Source organism: Gorilla gorilla, chromosome 2 (assembly GCF_029281585.2).
Source record: "Gorilla gorilla gorilla isolate KB3781 chromosome 2, NHGRI_mGorGor1-v2.1_pri, whole genome shotgun sequence".
In the NCBI taxonomy this organism is placed as follows: Eukaryota; Metazoa; Chordata; class Mammalia; order Primates; family Hominidae; genus Gorilla; species Gorilla gorilla.
In genome coordinates, this window is record NC_086017.1 from 205,826,242 (window position 1) to 205,846,104 (window position 19,863).

The window sequence follows — 19,863 nt, forward strand, 5'->3', positions numbered from 1 at the left end:
CTTGCATGCCGAAGAGTCCATGTCCCTCCCGCCCAGCAGAAACCCACACCTGTGACTGATGGGAGTGGTGGACAAATACCCACAACTTCCTCTCTCTACTCTTGGCTGAGGACAATTCTGAAGTGAGCCCTACACTGTCTCCCAGGTAGGATCAACTGTTAGTTGCTACAATGGGAACCTGCTGAAAAAAGTACCCTTTATTGACTTCTTTTTGTTCCCCACTATCCTGCTGGTTTTTTCTGTCCCAAATATACTTGCACTTGAATCCTTGTCTAAGGGTCTGAGAATCCAACCTAAGAGAAAAGATGTTTCAGTAGCTGGAACAAAACATGTAAATGGAATGGGTTGGGTGTATTTGAAAGGCATGAATGCTCCAAAGGGGCTAGTGGCTTGGAAGTTTAGAAGGAGATGAGACTAGAATGATAGGAGTCATGTTGTGAAGTGTCTGAATCCTGAACAAAATAATCTAACTTTTTTGTAGACAATGGAAACCATGGGGCTGATAAGGGTGGTGAAAACTTTCTCCAAGGTCTGCAAGCATCTGCTTCTCTGGCTCAGGCTCATGGGGCTATTTGCTTCTCTTTCAGCCCCTCCGTTCTGAATCACTTACTTGTTAGGGATTCTGCAGGATGCACCTATGGTCCACCAAGTTGGTGTCTGCTTATGAGGAGAACACTGAATTTCTTCTGGAGCTTCTTGAGCTTCTATGTGGAAAGAGCTAGGGTTTTTGGAAAAGGCCAGACTTTTGGAACAGTATAGGCTATTTTGGCATTAATTGGATTCTTCCTCATAGGCAGAAGAAGGTGAGTGGCTGGAACTAGTCATTCTAGTTCTTACAATCTCAGGAGGAATGTTTGATGCAAAGGAGTCAGACAGCTGTAAGAAGAGCTCAGCTCACTGAGTTTGGCATTCCTGGGGGCAAATAGGAGAAGACTTCCAGCCAGTGCTAGGGAGTCAGATGGCAGTTGCTGGTGACATTAGAGCTGTTCACCAGGGCTTTGCAGGAGGGAAAGCTGTCCATCAAACAACACCCTATCTGCTGAGGGCCTCCTGGGCTTTGGAGAATGCCCCTCAGCCCTGGTGATTATCTGAGACAGTGGTGGGTGTCCAGGAAGTTTGCAATAAGGAGGCCCAAGAAGCTGTTCTTGTTCATCCAAAAGGAGTGGAAAGGAGACAGGGAGGTATGTCTGCTTTGTGGGGAAGGCCCTGGTGCTGGCTAACAGTAAGCAATGTGGTCTTGTAATGCTAGTGGGCAAAAAGCAAAGGGATGTCAGCAATCCAGCCTGTGTTTGTTGAATGCATTTGAGTCAGGTCCTAGGCTGGGCATTGAGCGAGGGAGTCAGGAGAAGGAGCAAGATAAGCCCAAGGAATTCATGGTCAGGGGTCATCAAGAAGGTATATGCACGTCTAACTGTAATTCCAGATGCAGTCTGACCTGAGCCACGAAGAAGTGCAGAGTCCCCAAGAGGCCAGAGAGCTCACATCTGGTTAGAGTCGGTGTGTTTGATGGGAAGATGAAAGGAGGAGCTGGCATCTGAGGTGAGCCTTGTGGAATGTGCAGGGTTTGGATATATGGAGAAGGGCGTCGGGAGATGGGGAGTTTTATTCCCAGGGACATTATTGGGAGGGACTGAAGAATCACTCTAGGTCCAGCTCCTGGGGAGGGGTTCTTGGCTCACTGCCTGCCCTAAGGCCACCTTTCCCCTATGTGAGTTCCCCCTCTAGTCTTTTAGTCCTGGCACTTGGGTCCAGGAGCAGGAGTCCTGGCTCATCTTAGCATTTAGGGAGGCCACATCCCCTCTCTGGGGCACTGTTCCACCACTTAGAACACAAGGAAGTTGGGCTGGTCAAAGAGTATCTGTGTTAGGGAAGGGCTGTCTAGTTACATCCTCCACCTACCCTCGATGAGAGGCACCGCCGGGCTTAGCCTGGTTTCTGACAGGAGCAGGGATGTCCCATCCCTCAAGGGTGTTCAGGTGTGTGTGGTAGGAAATTCACTGGAATGGCATTCTCTCACATTTTAGAATTCTTTCAGAGTAACACTTACCCCATACATCTACTTCCCCCTCCCACACTTACCACCCCCAATGAAACGACAAAGCCAGTTTGCCCGCGATACATGATGTGCTGTGCCCAGCCGACTCTGAGGGAATGGGCCTGCTGCCAAGCTCCGTGCAGGCTTGCCTTGCGGGGAGAGCTGCCGGCTCATTAAACCCCTTCATTTGTGAGCCCATGAGTGCACACTTTGCATGCCAAGGTGCAACGTGAGTCTAATGAAAGAATTATTAATGTGCACACCTCAAATGCAGATAGAATAAGGCCCCCACAAAAACACTCTCAGAAGTTAACCGGAATGCTTATGCACTGCCAGTAGAGGGGTGGCTCACCCTTTTTCTTGCCAGCCCATTCTGAATCTGGGCATTTCTCCTGGGAAGTTCTTCCTCAGATGGAGTGGAGGTCAGTCTTCCTGTGACTCTGACTTCAGGGCTCAGGTTATCTTGTGGCAAGCCTGAAGCCCTGCTCTTTCTCGTCTCCCAAATCCTGCTCTTCCATGCTCTTCTCTGACACTTCCTGTTAGTCACTTCTTGGAGTTCCTGGCTGGGTCGTCTCTGAAGGGCGTTCCTTGGCTCTGTCGCATCGTCTGCTCTGCAGTCTTTGGCTTGCCAGTACTGACCTCCTCAGGTCAATAGGACATTTAGTGTGTGCTGGGCAGTAGGGCAGAGGAGGGATAAAGGATGAGTCACACAAGCTCTATGGGGGCTCACAGTCCAAGAAAGGAGAGAACATCCACCTGCAGATAAGTGCACAATGCTAGGTGCCTGAAAAGAGGCACAGAGGGGGCTCTAGAAATTGTAGGTGGGAATTCAGAGCCCTGTCCAGCTCAGTGGTGTTGGGAGAGAGGGAAGGGGATGGGAATGGGATGTTAGAAAAGATGTCTGGGAGAAGGTGGCTTTGAATTGGATCAAGTAGGATATACAGGATTTGGTCAGGCAAAGATGTGGAATAATCTAGAGAACAGTGAGCAGGAAGATGAAAAAGGCAGGGCAGATACATGAGACTGTGAAGAGGTCAGTTTGGCAGATGCAAAGTACACAAGGTATGGTTGGGGTTAGAGAGAGTTGACGCTGGGGAGACAGGTGGTTCCCATTATGAACAGACTTGAGTGTCATTTTATGGACTTTAGATCTGGGAGATGCCTATTCTCTGTCTCACTAGATCTAGTCTCCACTCCACGGTGGTAGACTGTTTGCAAACCCATCTTTAGTTATTCCCCTCCTGGATCCATGCCCCCTTGTGCTGTAACTTTGACTGCTCTCCCACTCTGATTCTGAGCTCTGACATGTAACTTGCTTGGTCAATGGGATGTCAGCAGTTGTTTCTGCATAAGCAGAGACTTGAAAAATGATTGTGCACTGGTGTTTGTCCTCTCTTGCTGCTCCTGGAATCCTGCTGCCACATGAATGAGCATGCTGAAGGCTAAGAGGCTGTGCGGATGGAGAAGCACTGAAGCTCCCCGTCTGGCACTCAGCCGACCATAGATGCCTGAGTGAGTGCTAGCAGAGGTCAGTGGGGCCTGGCCCAGAGCAGCGGAACTGCCCAGCTGAGCTCAGCCCAAATTGCCAAGCTGCAGAATTGTGAGCTAAAAAATGGTTGTTGTTTTAACATTCTAAATATTGGGGTGGTTTATTATGCAGCAAAAACCAACTGCCATAGGTATAATCCCAGATTCAAAGGATCCAGGTTTAGAGGTCCTGGGATATGGTGGAACATATTTTGTGTGTGGGAGGAATGTGAGCAACTGTGGCTGTAGCACAGACTATAGGTTGAAAACTAGCCACTAGCCACATATTTTTCCCCTCCTCTCAAGTGATAGAATCTATTTTTCTTTTTCTTTTTTTTCTTTCCTTTTTTTTTTTTTATTTGAGATGGAGTCATGCTCTGTTGCCCAGGCAGGAGTGCAGTGGTGTGATCTCAGCTCACTACAACCTCTGCCTCCTGGGTTCAAGTGATTCTCCTGCCTTAGCCTCCTGAATAGCTGGGATCACAGGCACCTGCCACCATGCCCAGCTACTTTTTGTATTTGTAGTAGAGATGGGGTTTCACCATGTTGGCCAGGCTGGTCTTGAACTCCTGACCTCAGGTGATCGCCCCATCTCAGCCTCCCAAAGTGCTGGGATTACAGGCATGAGCCACCATGTCCAGCCAGAATCTGTTTTTCTAACCCTTGATTTGGTGATGACCATGTGACTTATTTCGTCCAAATGGACAGAAGCAAGTGTGATGTAGGCAGAAGTATGAAAAGTGGTTGTACTTTGGGGCTTGCCTGCTTGCTATTCTTGAAACTGTTTGACTGCTTTGTAAACAAGTCCAGGCTAGCACCCTGGAGAGTGAGAGATCCATGTCAAGAGAGGCCCCTATCTTTCTAACCATCTCCAATAAAGCCATTCTAAAGTGACTGGTCCTAGATAACTCGCCAATCAACTGCAGACACATGAGTGAGCCCAGCTGGGAAAGCCAAGATCAGCCTACAGCAGACGAGAAGAACGTCCAACTGAGCCCAGCTTTAATTGCTGAATTGCTAGACTGAAAAACCAAGGGCTAAATCAATGGTTATTGTCTTAAGGCACTGCATTTTGGAGTGGTTTGTAAAAGAACCCATGCTTCCTGCTCTGTAGCCAGGAGGCTGTCCTGTACAGGTTGCATTAGTGGGTTCCCATGCTCTTTGCCTTTGGCCAGCAAGAAGATATTGAGACCGAGGCATTTGTTTCCCTGATTCTTATCCTGCTGGACTGTGGTTTGGCCACAGCCTCTGTCAATGGCTCTGTCCACAGCTCACTTTCAGGGTGCTAGCAATCACTCGTTTCCACGTCCATTCAGGTCCCTGGTGCTGCCAGCTCTGGGGTTCTTCAACATTCCTCAACACTCCCACACCTTTGTCTCTGCTCCGTTACCCCATTTGCATGGCCACCTGTGTCCCGAAAAGACCCTCACTGACTACTTTGTTCTGTGCACAATGAGCAGCTGAAGACTGTCCAGTAAATAGAAACATCCGGTTTAGGAAGAGTGAAACAGAGCTCCTGCTCTAACGGGTCCTGCTGTGGGCACCCCACAAATGCTGCCTTGGCTTGGGCGTTTGGAAAGTCATGCTGGAGAATGAGGCTGCCAAGGAGCAACTTTTCCCGGCTGGCTCTCAGGAGCCATCTGGATCTTTGCTTTCTGCACGGAGTAGTCATCACCCCTTTCCTGCCAATTCCCCTAAGTTAAAGAATAAAAAATGAGCCCTTCCAGTGCCCCTGGCACCCTTCCTCTCCTTGACAGGATTTTTCTTGAGCACTTTTAGTCAAGCATTAGGCAGCGCATTAAGCAAATCAGGAAGTCAGTTTGGCTCCGGGACATTTGTTCAAAGGACCACAGCCTTGACCCATCTTTTCCACACAATCACCCATGCAGTTAGGACCCTCCAGTGACAGAACTCCCACCAGTGTCTGCCTCTGTGCAAGGCCTCATATGGTTAATAATAGTAATAATTAATGGTGGTGGTGGTGGTGATGATGATGATGATGATAAATGGCAAGGCAAACTGAGAATCTGCCTCTTCCACCACCATGGCTACTACCTTTGATGGAGATGAATTTGGCCCTCTGCGTCAAGTTCATACGGGAAGTTTGTAGTGGAAGTCAGAGCCGGAATGAGGAAGTGTTAGTAGGGGTAATATATGTTTCTCATCTAGAAGGGTAGCACTTGGAAGGACATGTATCTCCTCAGTGGTGAGAAGTGTTTGATTCTGGCTACTTCAGGGGAGAATCAACCACACACAGCCCAGCTTGGAAGCCCTTTCCACCATTTTTCTCCACTGGCCCAGACACAGGATTAGAGCCGACCCCTCCCTTTGAGGGAGCCGCAGGTACTCAGAGTTGCTCTTCCTCTCTTGGTGGATCAGTTAGAGCCACTTGGGGATGGAAGGCACTGACACTGCACGTGTGAGGCTGTCCAAGGGACAAGACACACTGTAGGACTTGGGAGACTGAGACTTGATTTTTTCCTGAAGAGATAAAGGACAGAATCCAGGTAGGGAAGAAGGGGATTTGGTAACATTTGAAGGGATGTTGAGAGGTTCATGTCTGCATTCACCTTTTGGGCAGGACAATTCTTTATTATGTGGTACCATCTTGTACATTCTAGGGTGGATTGTGTTCCTGATCTCAGTCCACTAAAGGCCAGCAGAGTCTCCCAGTCATTGTGACCATTAGAAATGGCTTATTCCTCTTCCAAGCACTCCTAGGATGGGCTGGAAGGACAATACCATGCCTGGTTGAGAAACACTGGAGGGAGAGGGCTGCGGGAAGAGAGAAAGAAAGCAGAGAGCTAGGGAAGAAGGAAGATACATGTGGGAAATTTGGATCGCTAGTTTCCAAAGGCCTGGGGTACCCTCTCCTGAGAACTCTCACTCCCTTCTTTGACTCTGTGTGGCACATGACAGTGACAATGACCCTTGAGTACAGAAATACTTAAACCTTCAGTGGAGACTAGAGAAGATGAGGCAGTGAAGCAGGCAAGGCAGCATTTGGAACAGATAAGGGAAGTCTCCCTGATCAGTGATGGCCAGTGGCCTCCATTACCATGGGTTCCTGGGTGCCGAGGATCATCTATCTGAAGGCAAAGTCCTGAGTAGACTGAAGATAAGGTTCATCTCCTCAGTTTCCCCTAGCTCAGAAGACACAGTCTGAGGGGCAGAGGAAAGGAAGGACCTGGCCCCTGGGTTACAAGTTAAATTAACTCAGACTGATTCCTGCTGGTCCTTCCAGAAATGTTCTTCTGCCAGGTCTTGCATGGCTGGCTCCTTCTCTTAATTCAGGTCTTTGCTAAACTAGATCTCTCCTCCTTACTCCTCAAGCCTCTATCCTTTATCCTAGTTTCTTTTCTTTTCTTTTCTTTTGAGATGGAGTTTTGCTCTGTTGCCCAGGCTGGAGTGCAGTGGCATGATCTGGGCTCACTGCAACCTCTGCCTCCCGGGTTAAAGCGATTCTCCCACTTCAGCCTCCTGAGTAACTGGGACCACAGGCACCCACCACGCCTGGCTAATTTTTGTGTTTTTAGTAGAGAGGAAGTTTCACTGCCCATTTAGGTCCCCAGTGCTGCCAGCTCTGGGGTTTTTCAACATTCCTCAACCCTCCCACACCTTTGTTTCTGCTCCATTACCCCATTTGCATGGCCACCTGTGTCCTGAAAAGACCTTCACCGACTACTTTGTTCTGTGCACAATGAGCAGCTGAAGACTGTTTAGTAGACAGAAACATCCGGTTTAGGAAGAGTGAAACAGAGCTCCTGCTCTAAGGGGTCCTTCTGTGGGAGCCCACAAATGCTGCCTTGGCTTGGGCACTTGGAAAGTCACGCTTTCCAGTGATCAGCCTCCCAAAGTGTTGGGGTTACAGGCATGAGCCACCACGCCCAGCCTCTAGTTTATTTTTTTCAAAGTACTTGTCAGTATCTTATGTTAGATTTTAAAAATTCGTTTATTTACCTTTTATATAATTCTGCCCATCAGGGCAGTGGCTTGGTCTGTCACATTCACTTCTGGCATGTAATATGTGCTCAACAAATGAATAAGTGAATGGATTACTCAGTATGTACCAGGTGCTGTGCTAAGTAATTTGCATCCATTGTCTCATGAAAATCTCAAGGATTCTTTAAGGTAAGTATTATATCATCTCCATGTTTTGCAGAAACCAAGACTTAGTGAGTTTAAGTAACCCCCTCAAGGTCATATAGCTATTTATTAAGTAGTGCAATAGGATTTGATTGACTCAAGTGCCCACGGTCTTGTAGGAAAACAAATACAAAGATATAAATCATTGTACTATAGGGAAGCAAATTCTAAATGTCCCAAGAGAAGAGCTGGATGCAGGACTATGGCAATTTAGGAGGGGACAAGTATTTTCAGTTGAAAGTGGGAATGAATTGGAGGAGGAGGTTAAATTTGAGCTGAGCCCTGGAGGATAGTATGATGGCTAATTTCCTGTGTCAGTTGGCTAGGTTATGGTGTCTAGTTATTTGGTCAAAATTAAATCAGTAGACTTTGAGTAAAGATAATCCTTCATAATGTGGATGAGCCTCATTCAATCAGTTGAGGGCCTTAAGGGAAATGTCTGATATTCCCTGACAAAAAAGGAATTTTGCCTCTAGAGTACCTTTGGACTCAAACTGCAACACCAACTCTTTCCTAGGTCTTCAGCCTACTGTCCTTCCCTGTAGGTTTTGGACTTGCCAGTCCCCAAAATCACATGAGCCAATTCTTCAAAATAAATCTCTCTCTCTCTCTTTCTCTGTATAGATATATATATATGCATACACACATCCTACTGGTTCTGTTGCTGTGGAGAACCCTGACTAACACAGATGGACATTTAGGTGTTTAGGTGTGTGGAATTGGGGCAGGGAAAAGAACTGTGAGTAGGAGCTGGAGAGGCATGGACAGAGCTGCAGTGATTTGGAGGCTCTGGAGCAGAAGATCACCATAGGGAGGGAAGTGGCGGGGTGGAGACTGCTCTGGACAGGAAGTTGGGGCTAGCATGTGGAGGGCAGGGAACACCAGAATAAGGGTTTTAGGAACTCTCATTGTAACTCTCATTGTCTTAGGAAGTAGAAGATCCTTGAGTGACAAGGGTAAGACAGCAGGGTCCACTCCCCATCAAAGGCCTCCGATGCTTCTCTTTCAGCAGGAAATCAACATTCAAGGGGAGACCCAATGAAGAAGATAGTGCCAGAACTTGATGGAGGCAGCCCAAGAGGAACGTGTACCTTGGGAAGTCAAGAGCTATTTCTTGGACATTTGTGCTTCTATTCCAAACTCTTCTCTCAGAGTAGATGGCAACTCAGGAAGGAGCCAGAGATCTTCCTCAGTTGACTTGTTCAGAAATATGATTTGGGATTCAGTCTGGCCGGAAGCCATGCTTCCAGCCTCATCTCCACTGTGCAATTTCCATGGCGTTCTGTCTTGGTCCACTTGGCTTGTGTAGCTGCCTGGCCTGGGTTGTCCTCCCCACCCTTGTCTGCTTGGTGGCACTTGGCCCTGTTCTAATTGCTTCTGCTCAGGCAGCTTCTCTCCTCCCTCCTCTGTGCTCTGAGCACACTGGACAGATTCCTGTTAGAGCTGTCACTGTCTTCCTGCTGTCTGCCCACTGACCTTGGAGCTCCAGGAGGACAGGAGCCTTATCTTACCCCACGACATGGCTTATGCCCAGGCTGGTGCCAAAGTGGTCTGGAGGTATCTGTAGGCTGAATGAAATTCTTCCCTCTGGGATGCCCTTTAAAGTTGTTTTCTTTCTGGAACCTGGGGCAGTGACTGGAATGGTTGGAATGTGGCCTTGGTTTGCCATTGGGTGTTTTGTTCCTCCGAGCATTGGCTGGACTCTCTGGTGATTTCTGGTCTTGGAGGACTTCCTGTTTTAAATGTCCGTGGGGTTGTGGTTCCCGAGCTGCTACACTGTCTCCCATAACCTTTCTCTCTATCCTGGCCTGGTCTATCTTCCACACCATAACTTTCCTCTAGGTCAATTGGTCCAGGACCATCAGGAACCAGTGAACCACACTCCTGACCATTCTCCAAATAGTCATTTGGCCAAATACGAGGTACATGGCAGCTCTTTCTTTTCTGGACCCCACTTCACCTCTGAGCAGCTTCCTTCTCCCAGGAGCTGAAGCTCCCCCACGATGTCTCAATGCCAGGCAGATGCGCTTGACCTTCTGCCTTTTGGGGCCCTCACCAAGCTAAGGATTTTTAATCATTCAACTAATGTATTACAGTGGGAAAGACACCCCACTAAGGGGCTTCACTAAATATCCTTTCCAGTTGATAAGATCATTTTTTTTAATCCATCTACAAACTCTTGAGTTTTAAACCCCATGAGTTATTTACCATACACTTGTATCCCCTACAGTGATTTTTAAAGTGCCATGGCTGTTTCTCCACTGGCTGTGGAGTGAGCTGATGTTACTGCAGGTTGAGGTTGAGCCACTTTGCTTCAACGACGGTTCCAGGAGTCCTTTTGGGCACTGACTGTGGGTCCGGTCCTGAGCTGAGTGCACAGAGGGGAGGTTGAGGGAGTCAACACAACTCAGAGGTGTCCTTGTTCTCCAGGGGCTCTAGGTTCTGACCTGCACCCAACCACAAGCTGACTTGAGTCAAAAAGTCACAAAGTGTGACTTGGGGTTTTCTATCCCAGGATCTTGGCCAGAGCTTCATTTGGAAGCCCCAGAGACCTGGACCAGACTTGCAGGTAGACATTCACCAATGTGTGATCTGAGGGCTGCTCAAAGGGACCTCCCCACTTCCCACATGGAGCACTCTCGGGATTAGCCATCACCAGAAACTCCTTTCCCACAGGACAGAGCCCAGACAACTCATTCTGTCTTCAAAAGCCACCACTGTCTGGCACCAACCCACTTTTCCAACCTCCACCTCCTGCGACTTCAGCCACATGGAACAAGCATGGACTGATGTTCTCTATACCTTTCCAACTCCAGCTCTTGGCTTCTGCGGTTTTCTCTGCCAATGAGGCTGTGCTGTCTATTACTGAGTAACAATATTACCATACACTTAGCACCTTTAAACAATACACACTTATTATCTCATAATTTCTGTGGGTCAAGAATTCAGCTGTGGCTTAGCTGGGTCCTCTGAAAGGCTGCAATGAAGATGTCAGCCAGGACTGTGGTCTCAATCCAAGCTTCAGCTAGAGAAGGATCTGCTTCCCAACTTCGCATAGGTTGGTAAGATTCAGGCTCTTGCAAGTGATCGGACCAAGGCCCCCAGTTTGTTGTTGGCTGTTGGCTGGAGGCTGCCCTCAGTTTCTAGCTGGTTGTGGGCAGTTGCCTTGAGTTCCTTGCCACATGAGCCTCCTCACCATGAATGCTTTCTTCTTCAAAGCCGGTGAGAGAGAGGCTCTTCTAATAAGATGGACTTTACAAGCTCACATTATGTAATCACAGTAGCAACACCTGTCACCTTTGTTATACTTTATTGCTTAGCATCAAGTCACAATTCCTGCTGATACTCAAAAGGTAGGGATTACATCAGGGCGTGGGCACCAAGAGGTGGGGATCATGGGGCCACTTTAGCCTCTGTCTCCACCCATCTCCTTCTCCCAACCTCCCTGTCCATTCTAGAAACAGCAACCTAGTAAAATTCATGAAAGCTTCCCTTAGTCACCTCAACCACAGGGCTTTGCTTACATCGTTCTTTAGTACTTCATTCATTTATTCAACAAAATACATATTGAGCATCTGCCGTATGACTGGAGCTAGAGGTAGTGTAGTATAATGGTTAAGGCTTCAAGTTCTGGAATCAGAGTCTCTTGTTCCAAATCCTGGGTCTCCACTTCATGCTGGGTCTCAATAAACTCATCTCTAAATAATACTAGGAGATTTGTAAGTTTGAAGGTTAATTTTATGTGTCAGCTTTCCTGGGTCATGGGGTGCCCAGGTATGGGGTCATACATTATTGTGGGTATTTTTGTAACATTTAATGTTAATCTCATCCGAAATTAATAATGAGGTGAGTGGGCTTTATCCAGTAAGTTGAAGCCCTGTGTGGAACAAAAGTCTGACCCTCCCCCTAGTAAGAGAGAATTCTTCCTATTTGGTGGCCTTTATCAGAACTTCCTGGTTCTATGGCAGCTGTCATCCTTCTGACTTGAACCGGAACATCAGCTCTGCAGATTTTGGACTTGCCAGTCTCCATAACTGTATAAGTCAATTCCTTATACTAAATCTCTTTTTATATATCCCCTATTGGTTCTGTTTTTCTGGAGAACTTGACTCATACAGTTAGGTTAAATGAAATCACACATGTAGAAAACAGCATGGAGCTGGGCTCCTAGTAAGAAATCAATGAAGATTAAATTTTATTTTAGGGGCTGGAGAACCAGTAATGATTCAGTGCGATGTTGTCCAGCCTTCATGGAGCCCATGCAGCCTTTCTCATGAGTGATTGCGTGTGTGCTGTACCTCCCCAGCAGGGCTCCAGGGACGTGTCTGAGAGCAGATCACACTGTTTGTCTTCTCTGTCACCTCCCTTGCCCCTAGCTTGGGTCTGGAACACTCAGGGCTTCAGTGACTGGGCGCAGGATGGATGCCCTCCAACCCAACACCCCTTGGCAGTATGCCATTGGCAACAGGGCAAATCTACTTGATGCCAGTCCTCAGGCCCCCTCCGTGCAGCCAGCCACGCTGGTTTTCCAGCTTCCACGTTTGTCATGTAGTGTGCTCAGATGCTCCGTTCTTCCTCTTCATTCTGTGGATGAGAAATTATGGCCAACCAAGAGTTCTGCCTTCCTCCTTCCGTGCTTGCTGCTTGATGAAAGTGGGTTGCTAGTGTGTCATGTGGATACATTTCTCAGTCTGAGAACACAGGGAGTGGTGCTGGGAGTGAGTGGGCAGAGGGTGAAGGGTGGTGGCTGGGAGGGGAGAGCTAGAGCCTCTGAAACCACATGGTGGACATTTGCCTTTGATTGTTTGCTTGCCCGGAATCTGACCTGTGCTCTCCTATGTTGTGAGAATCCTCACTGTGTGCGTCTTACTGGGAGGCAGGGCTCTGTCATACACAGTGAAAGCCAGAGGCCCAGGCTGCCCTTTCTCTAAGTGCTGGCATCCAGGGCCTGGGCACTAAGGCAGATTTGGTTTTAGGCTGCTGGCTTGGGTTAGTTTAAGATAACTCTGGTTATTTCGGGTTATTGCAGAAGTCCTAGACAGATTGGAGAGATCAGCCCATCAAGTATATGCTGATCTGGGGTCCACAGAGAATCCAAAACAGTATACTCTCTGCAGTCAACATTTTCTCAGCTCAGACTTTGCTTCCCAACATCCTTTTATTTCTTTTTTGTAGGGAAGCTGAGGGAGAGGGTAAAACTGCAATTAGCTGCCTGCCCTTACTGTCTGGGCCTGTACCCAGCTCATCGGGACTGTGTTCGCAGTGTTCACATGGTAAACGTGTCACCAGGGGCCAACTGCAGCCTCAAAGGCAGGGAGTGGGATAGGAAAATTGGGCTATAAATAAGTCAGAAAAGCAGCTTTTTGAAAAAGGAGTGGCTACTTACAAAACTTAGGATTCTCGAAGTGGAAAGAACCTTAGAAATTTAGAAATGGAATCAGAGTTGGAATCTACCTCAGGAGTTTAGGCCAATTATGCAAATTCCTTTCTTTTTGGAGTGATTGGCTGAGGTGTGGGAATATGACTTCACCCTAGCCAATGAGATGGAAAGGGGAGCCTGGGAGGACATCTGGGGATGTTTCCTTCATTCATAAAAAAAAAAAAAAAACCAAATACTTGCTTTTTCCTATATCTGAGTGCGTTTGTATGAGGGAATGTCACCTGCAGCCGTGGGTGCCATCTTGGACCAGGAAGGGGAACCCAAGAAAATCCCAGATAAGCTAACCCGGAACTCACCCAATTTAAAGACTCACCTTCAAGCAGACTTCAAAATCCCGATACAATACATTCCTTGACTTTGTCTGACTCCTTCCTGGACACCCCTAAGACTCAGTGGAAGTAGCACTCTCCCTTGCTGAAGTACGAATAAATACAGTTGTTTCTTATCAACAGGTTGCTTTGGTGATTTTTGGGGAGCCAGCATTAGACACCAGCAAACAATAGGAAAAAATAGTGGGATGTTGTCCAGGCTTCATGGAGCTCATGCAGCCTTTCTCATGAGTGATTACGTGTGTGCTTTACCTCCCCAGAGGGACTCCCTCATCTCCCTCATTTACTCTGGCTTGTAGGGGAAGATCATGCTCCAGCCCTTTGAGTTGCCATGTGTCTTCCTTCCACAGTTTCCAAGGGGCCTCCAGGGGCCTGTCTCCTTTCATACTCTCTTGTCGTCTTGCAACTTGGACTTTTCTCCCTGGAGCTGGAGAAAGGAGAAGCCATAGAATTGCCTGACCTGCCCACCCCCCACCCTTCCCACCCTTCCCCACCCTCGTTCATGTGATACCGTTTCTTTTACTCAAATGCTTTTTTTCTCTCTCCCAATACACAGATGATGGAATACAGGAATATCGGTAGACACATAGGCAGAGATTGCTTTTTCATCCCAGGGGGCTCAGCATTTTCCCACTCAGTTATTGAGCTTTAACAAGCCCCTGCTCAGGATTCTCAGACTCAGTTTTTTAGCACACCAGTAATTGCCTCTTCCTTTTTTCTTGGGGAAATTTTAGGCCACACTTTCTGTAGCAGCCCATGCTCCAATTGGACTAGCTGTGGAACAATTAGTTTCATAAATGAATGTGTCTGGAAAATGGATTCCAAAGTCCTCTGTCTGGTGTGTGACCTTGAGCTGTGTGATCCTGGATGAGCCCCCCTTTTTTTTTTTTTTTTTTTTTGTGAGCCCAGGTTCCTCCTCTGTCAAAGAGAGAGTTGGGCTAGATGATCTCCGAGGGCTCTATGGCTCCTTGAGATCCTGCAGTTCATCGATTCTATGCCTCAAGGGGAAAGCATTTGGAGGAAAATGATTTGTTTTTAATTATAGAAACAAAACACGCTTCTTATTGTAAAAATTAGAACAAGTCAAAAGTATGCAAAACCTAACACATTGGTGTTCCTTCTTTGCTCCATAAATTCCCCTAGAGAGAGTCTTTTGGGGGCAGTATTTGCCAAGAGCACTCAGTGCCTGCTTTTTGATGATGTTGACACCAATGACTTCCAATTCACGGAGATAACTAAGGGCTGTTTTGAGAAGCAACTGTTTGTGTTCTTATGGTTTCCCTTTCCTCTGGAGGAAAATTGCAGAAGTTTTTTTGTGTTGTTTAAGGGTTGCAAAGCTCTGCTGCCTGTGACCACACCTATGTCTTTGTCAGAAAATAGGACACATAATCCTGGCCTTAGCCCAAGACTCAGATTTGTGAGGTGCATGTCTTCAGGAGGGCCTGTGACCAGGGTGCTGACTGTCCCACAGAGCCATGGGCTGGACACGCAGGTCCAGAGATTAGGTCCTAGCACAACAATATTGATCTCAGCACTTTAGTCTTCCTACAAACATGAACATTACCTTGTTATGTGTGTCTAAAGTTTTAATCAATTGCAGTTGGACTCTGTAGCAGAGAACTGAGAAAATACCAAGTGTTGGAGAGCAGCAATGAAAAGCACTTTTATTACCTGCCATTCTGGGGAAGCAGCCCATTAGGGAGACATAGATCAAGGGCACTGGCCACCGAAGTTCTCAGCCACATGCTTAATCCCTTAGATTACAGCTCATAGCTGCCTCAGTGAGGGTCAGACCCGAGGAAGGAAGATAAATAGAATCCAGTGTGGCCCCAGGAAATTTGGGCAGGGCCATGCAGATGTGGGTGTGAGGTGAGGCTCAGTGTTGAGGAAGGGGTCGGGCGGGGAGAGTTGTATTCAAGGAAGGGGGATGTATTAAACTGTTTCTCCCCACCAGAGAGCAGAGGGAAGGAAGAGAGTAGAAGGCTGATGGGGCATTCTAAGGGTTAGATAGGGAAACTGATGGAGTGACAGTTGGCTGAACCTGGCCCATGGTGGAGAGCAGGCCAAGCCACACAGCCAGCCCCTGCCTTGATCCTTGAAGGCCCTGGAGAAGCTCATTGGGGTTAAAGAAGCAGGGGGCAAGGCCAGGCGCCATGGCTCACGCCTGTAATCCTAACACTTTGGGAGGCCGACGTGGGCGGATCACAAGGTCAAGAGATCAAGACCAGCCTGGCCAACATGGTGAAACCCCATCTCTACTAAAAATACAAAAATTAGCTGGACATGGTAGCGCATGACTGTAGTCCCAGCTACTCAGGAGGCTGAGGCAGGAGAATCGCTTGAACCCGGGAGACGGAGGTTGCAGTGAACCGAGATGGCACCATTGCACTCCAGCCTGGCAACAGAGCAAGACTCCATCTCAAAAAAAAAAAAAAAAAAAAAAAGCAGCAGGGGGCAAAAAGTACAAGATGTTAAAAGACTGTGCCATAATACTACTAACTCATTCATTCAGTTACTCAGCCATTCATTTGTCTACCCAACAAATGTTTATTAAGCCCTTTCTATATGCCAGGCACTGTGCTAGGCCCTGGGGATATAATGGTAATAAGACAGCTGTGTCTCCTGCTCTTATGAAGGCTCCAGTCTAGTGGAGGAGATTGTGGCTGAATTAATTCCAAGGTGAAAGGCCAGGCAGAGGGGTGGCAGTAGAGAGGGTGGGGGCCTGGGGGCCTGGGCAGGGTCAGAGAGTGACCAGTACTGCAAGCAAGAGGGCAGAGGGAGTAGGTGCTTGCGAGGTGTAAACAGTATGAGGTGGCCTTGGGAAGGTTGTGGGGCAATCCTAGGGAGGCATGGTGGTCCTAGGGCAGGGCTGCAGCTTCTGGAAGAGTCTGACAGGTGTACCCTGCCAGAACTGGTCCTGGATTGGACCTGTGGGAATGGAGAGGGAGGGGTGATGATTGACCTCTGGGTTGTGGCTTGGGGATCTCACAGGATGTTAAGATGGGAGGTGGGGATGGGGTGAGGGTGGGGAGGAGTGGCACAGAGATGCTGCCCTAGTCACAGCTCCAGGCTGCACAGTCCCATGGCCCCGATTCCAAAATTGGAGGCGCTTCAGGTTGAAAGCACCTCCTCTCTGCAAAGCCCCAGGGAGAGGCTAGCAGTCTCTCTGCTCTTCCTGAGGATTAATTCATTGTGAACGTTTTCTTCTCAAGAATGAATTGAGATAACCAAAATTAGGAATTGGAATTTGAAAGGGGAGACTTCAGGGCACTTCCTTAAAAGGAAGGGAAGGTGAAGTGGATGGAAGATACCAGGAGTGACAGGGAGTGGGACAGTGCAAAGAATTTGAACAACCTCTAGGAAAATCTATTTTTTCTATGATCTCACCTGGCACTGGATATTCTCTGTGCTGTTTCCTCACCTGTAAAATGGAGGCAGCAATGTCATCTCACAGGACTGTGGTGAGAATTAAATCATAACCCCAAGCCCTTGAAGTACAGCATGGACTTAGTAAATGTTAGCACCCATCCTTCATGCTTGGCCTCCACCAGCCCCTGTGGAATAAAGGATGTTATGAATTGCCCTGGGTCACCTTGGGGACCAAGAGAAAGAAGTATGCGGAAGTCCTTGGCAACCTGCACACACAGGTATACTTATCATTGAGATGATGGCAATTAATGACAACAATTTTCGTGAAATGTCACCCGAAGGGCCAGTAGGCTTGTAAGTAGCAGTGACAGCTGAGATCCCCATAGCAACTGTCTTCCCTATGCAACAAATACAGGTGGGAAACAGTGCAACTGGCTAGAGAGAGCTTGGGCGATGGTCAGAAGGACTTGGAATTGAATCTTGACTCTGCCACCATGAGCTGCGTGACCTTATGAAACTACTTAATGTCTCTGTGTCTTATTTCTTCATCTGAACAACATAGATAGTGCCATCTAGCTCACAGGTTGTCACCAGCAAGAGACCTACTATGTAGAACTTCCAGTGCACAGCAGGCAGAATAGCATCGTGTAGGGTCCAGGTTAAGGAGTGACTTAAGTTCATGGGGCCTCAGGGTCCTCAGCTGTGAAATGTGGATGTTAATAGTAGCTACTTCCTAGAGTTTGTTGATTAAACACATCATGTAAGGAAAGCACATAGAACAATGCCCAACAGTCATCGTTAGTTATCAAAGTAGGTGCTCCAGATGGCTCTTCCCTCATTGCAGGCCTCTTCTGACTCCCACCTGCGACATTTACCCATGGCAAGGAGGCTCCTTTAGTACAGGAGTTTCCTGGAATCCAGAGAGGGTTTTTGTCCCATCTCATGGTCCCTGTAGGGAGCAGTATGAAAATTGTTAGAGAGGTAAGGCTGAACTCAGAATCTTCTGGTAGCCTTGACAAAGCCAGTGGTGCTTTTATGAGTCTTAGGCCTTTCCCTCCTGTAGGTGGAAGGGATATTAGCCAGGGTTCTCTAGAGAAACAGAACCAACAGGGTGTGTATATATACATCTGAGAGAGAGAGAGAAAGGTGGCGTAGGCTGGCAGGCTGGAGATCCAGGAAAGAGTCTGAGTCCAAAGGCAGTCTGCTGGTAGAATTCCTTCTTGCTCAAGGGAGGTTAGTTTTTGTTCTATTCAAACCTCCAACTGATTAGATGAGGCCCACCCATGTTATGGAGGGTAATTTACTCAAGGTCCACTGATTTAAATGTTAATCTCATCACAAAAACACCTTCACAGAAACACCCAGAATAATATTTGACCAAATATCCGGGCACTATGGCCCAGCCAAACTGACACATGAAATTAGCTATTACATCTTCCTCACACTTCTTTTTTTTTCTTTAATTAAAAAAATTGAAGTTGATGCATGGTATTTGTATCTATTTGTGGGGTATACAGGCAATTTTGTTACATGCATACTGTGTGTAATGGGCAAGTCAGGGTATTTAGGGTATCTCCATCACCTCAAGTATTTATCATTTCTATGTGTTGGAACATTTCAAATCCTCTCTTCTAGTTATTTTGAAATATACAATACATTGTTGCTAACTATAGTCACCCTACTCTGCTACTGAAGAGTGGAACTTATCCCTTCTATCTAACCCTATGCTTATATCCATTAGCCAACCTTTCTTCATTCCCACCCTCCCCAATGCACATACCTTTCCCAGCCTCTGGGATCTATCATTCTACTCTCTTATCTTCATGAGATCAATCTTTTTAGCTCCTACATGTGAGTAAGAACATATGATATTTGTCTTTTTGTGCCTGGCTCATTTCACTTAACATAATGACCATCAGTTCCATCCATGTTGCTGCAAATGACAGAATTTCATTCTTTATCCCGTTCATATACTGATTTCTTTTCCTTTGGAAAAACACCTAGTAGTGTGATTTCCGGATTGTATGGTAGTTCTATTTTTAGCTTTTGAGAAATCTCCATATTGTTTTCCATAGTGGCTGTACTAATTTACATTCCTGCCCACAGTGTATGAGTTCCCTTTTCTCCACATCCTTGCCAGTATCTGTTACTTTTTATATTTATAGTAATAGCCATTCTAACTGGGATGAGATGATATCTCATTGTGGTTTTGATTTGCATTTCTCTAATGATTAGTGGTGCTGAGCATTTTTTCATATACCTGTTGGCCATTTGTATGTCTTCTTTTGAGAAATGTCTGTTCAGATCACATGCCCATTTTCTAATGGGATTATTTGTTTGTTTGTTTTACTGTTGAGTTGCTTCAGTTCCTTGTATATTCTGAATTTTGGTCCCTTGTCTGATGAATAGTTTGCAAATATTTTCTCCCATTCAACAGATTATCTCTTCATTCTGTTGCCATTGCTGTGTGGAAGCTTTTTAGTTTAACATAGTCCCATTTGTCTATTTTGGTTTTTGTCACCTGTGCTTTTGAGGTCTTAGCCATAAAATCTTTGCCTAGATCAATTTCCTGAAGTGTTTCCCCTATGTTTTCTTCATGACTTTTATGATTTCAGGTCTTACATTTAAGTCTTTAATCCATCTTGAGTTGATTTCTGTATATGGTAAGAAATAGAGGCCCAGTTTTAATCTTCTGCATATGAATATCCAATTTTCCCAGCACCACTTATTATAGAGGGTACCCTTTCCCAAGTGTGCGTTTTTGGTGCCTTTGTCAAAAATCAGTTGGCTGTAAATATGTGAATCTATTTCTGGGTTCTCTACGCTGTTCCGTTGGCCCGTATGTCTGTTTTTATATCAACACTATGCTGATTTAGTTACTATAGCCTTGTAATATATTTTGAAGTCAGATAGTGTGATGCCTCCAGCTTTGTTCTTTTTTTTGAGACAGAGTCTCACTCTGTCACCCAAACTAGAGTTCAGTGGCACGATCTTGGCTCACTGCAACCTCTGCTGCC

General features: G+C 46.8%; 1 long non-coding RNA gene across 2 annotated transcripts in view; it reads left to right on the plus strand.

Annotated features, from left to right (window-relative positions):
- LOC115934027 (uncharacterized) overlaps positions 1-19,863 on the plus strand; it is a 54,748-nt gene continuing 34,885 nt past the window's right edge. Inside the window, exons 1-3 of one of the 2 annotated variants that reach the window (XR_008678375.2) lie at positions 1-145; positions 1,424-1,539; positions 8,638-13,294. This is a non-coding gene — a long non-coding RNA (uncharacterized lncRNA). Of the gene's footprint in view, positions 146-1,423; positions 1,540-8,637; positions 13,295-19,863 lie in introns of those variants that run through there. The other variant, XR_008678374.2, reaches the window with a different exon arrangement.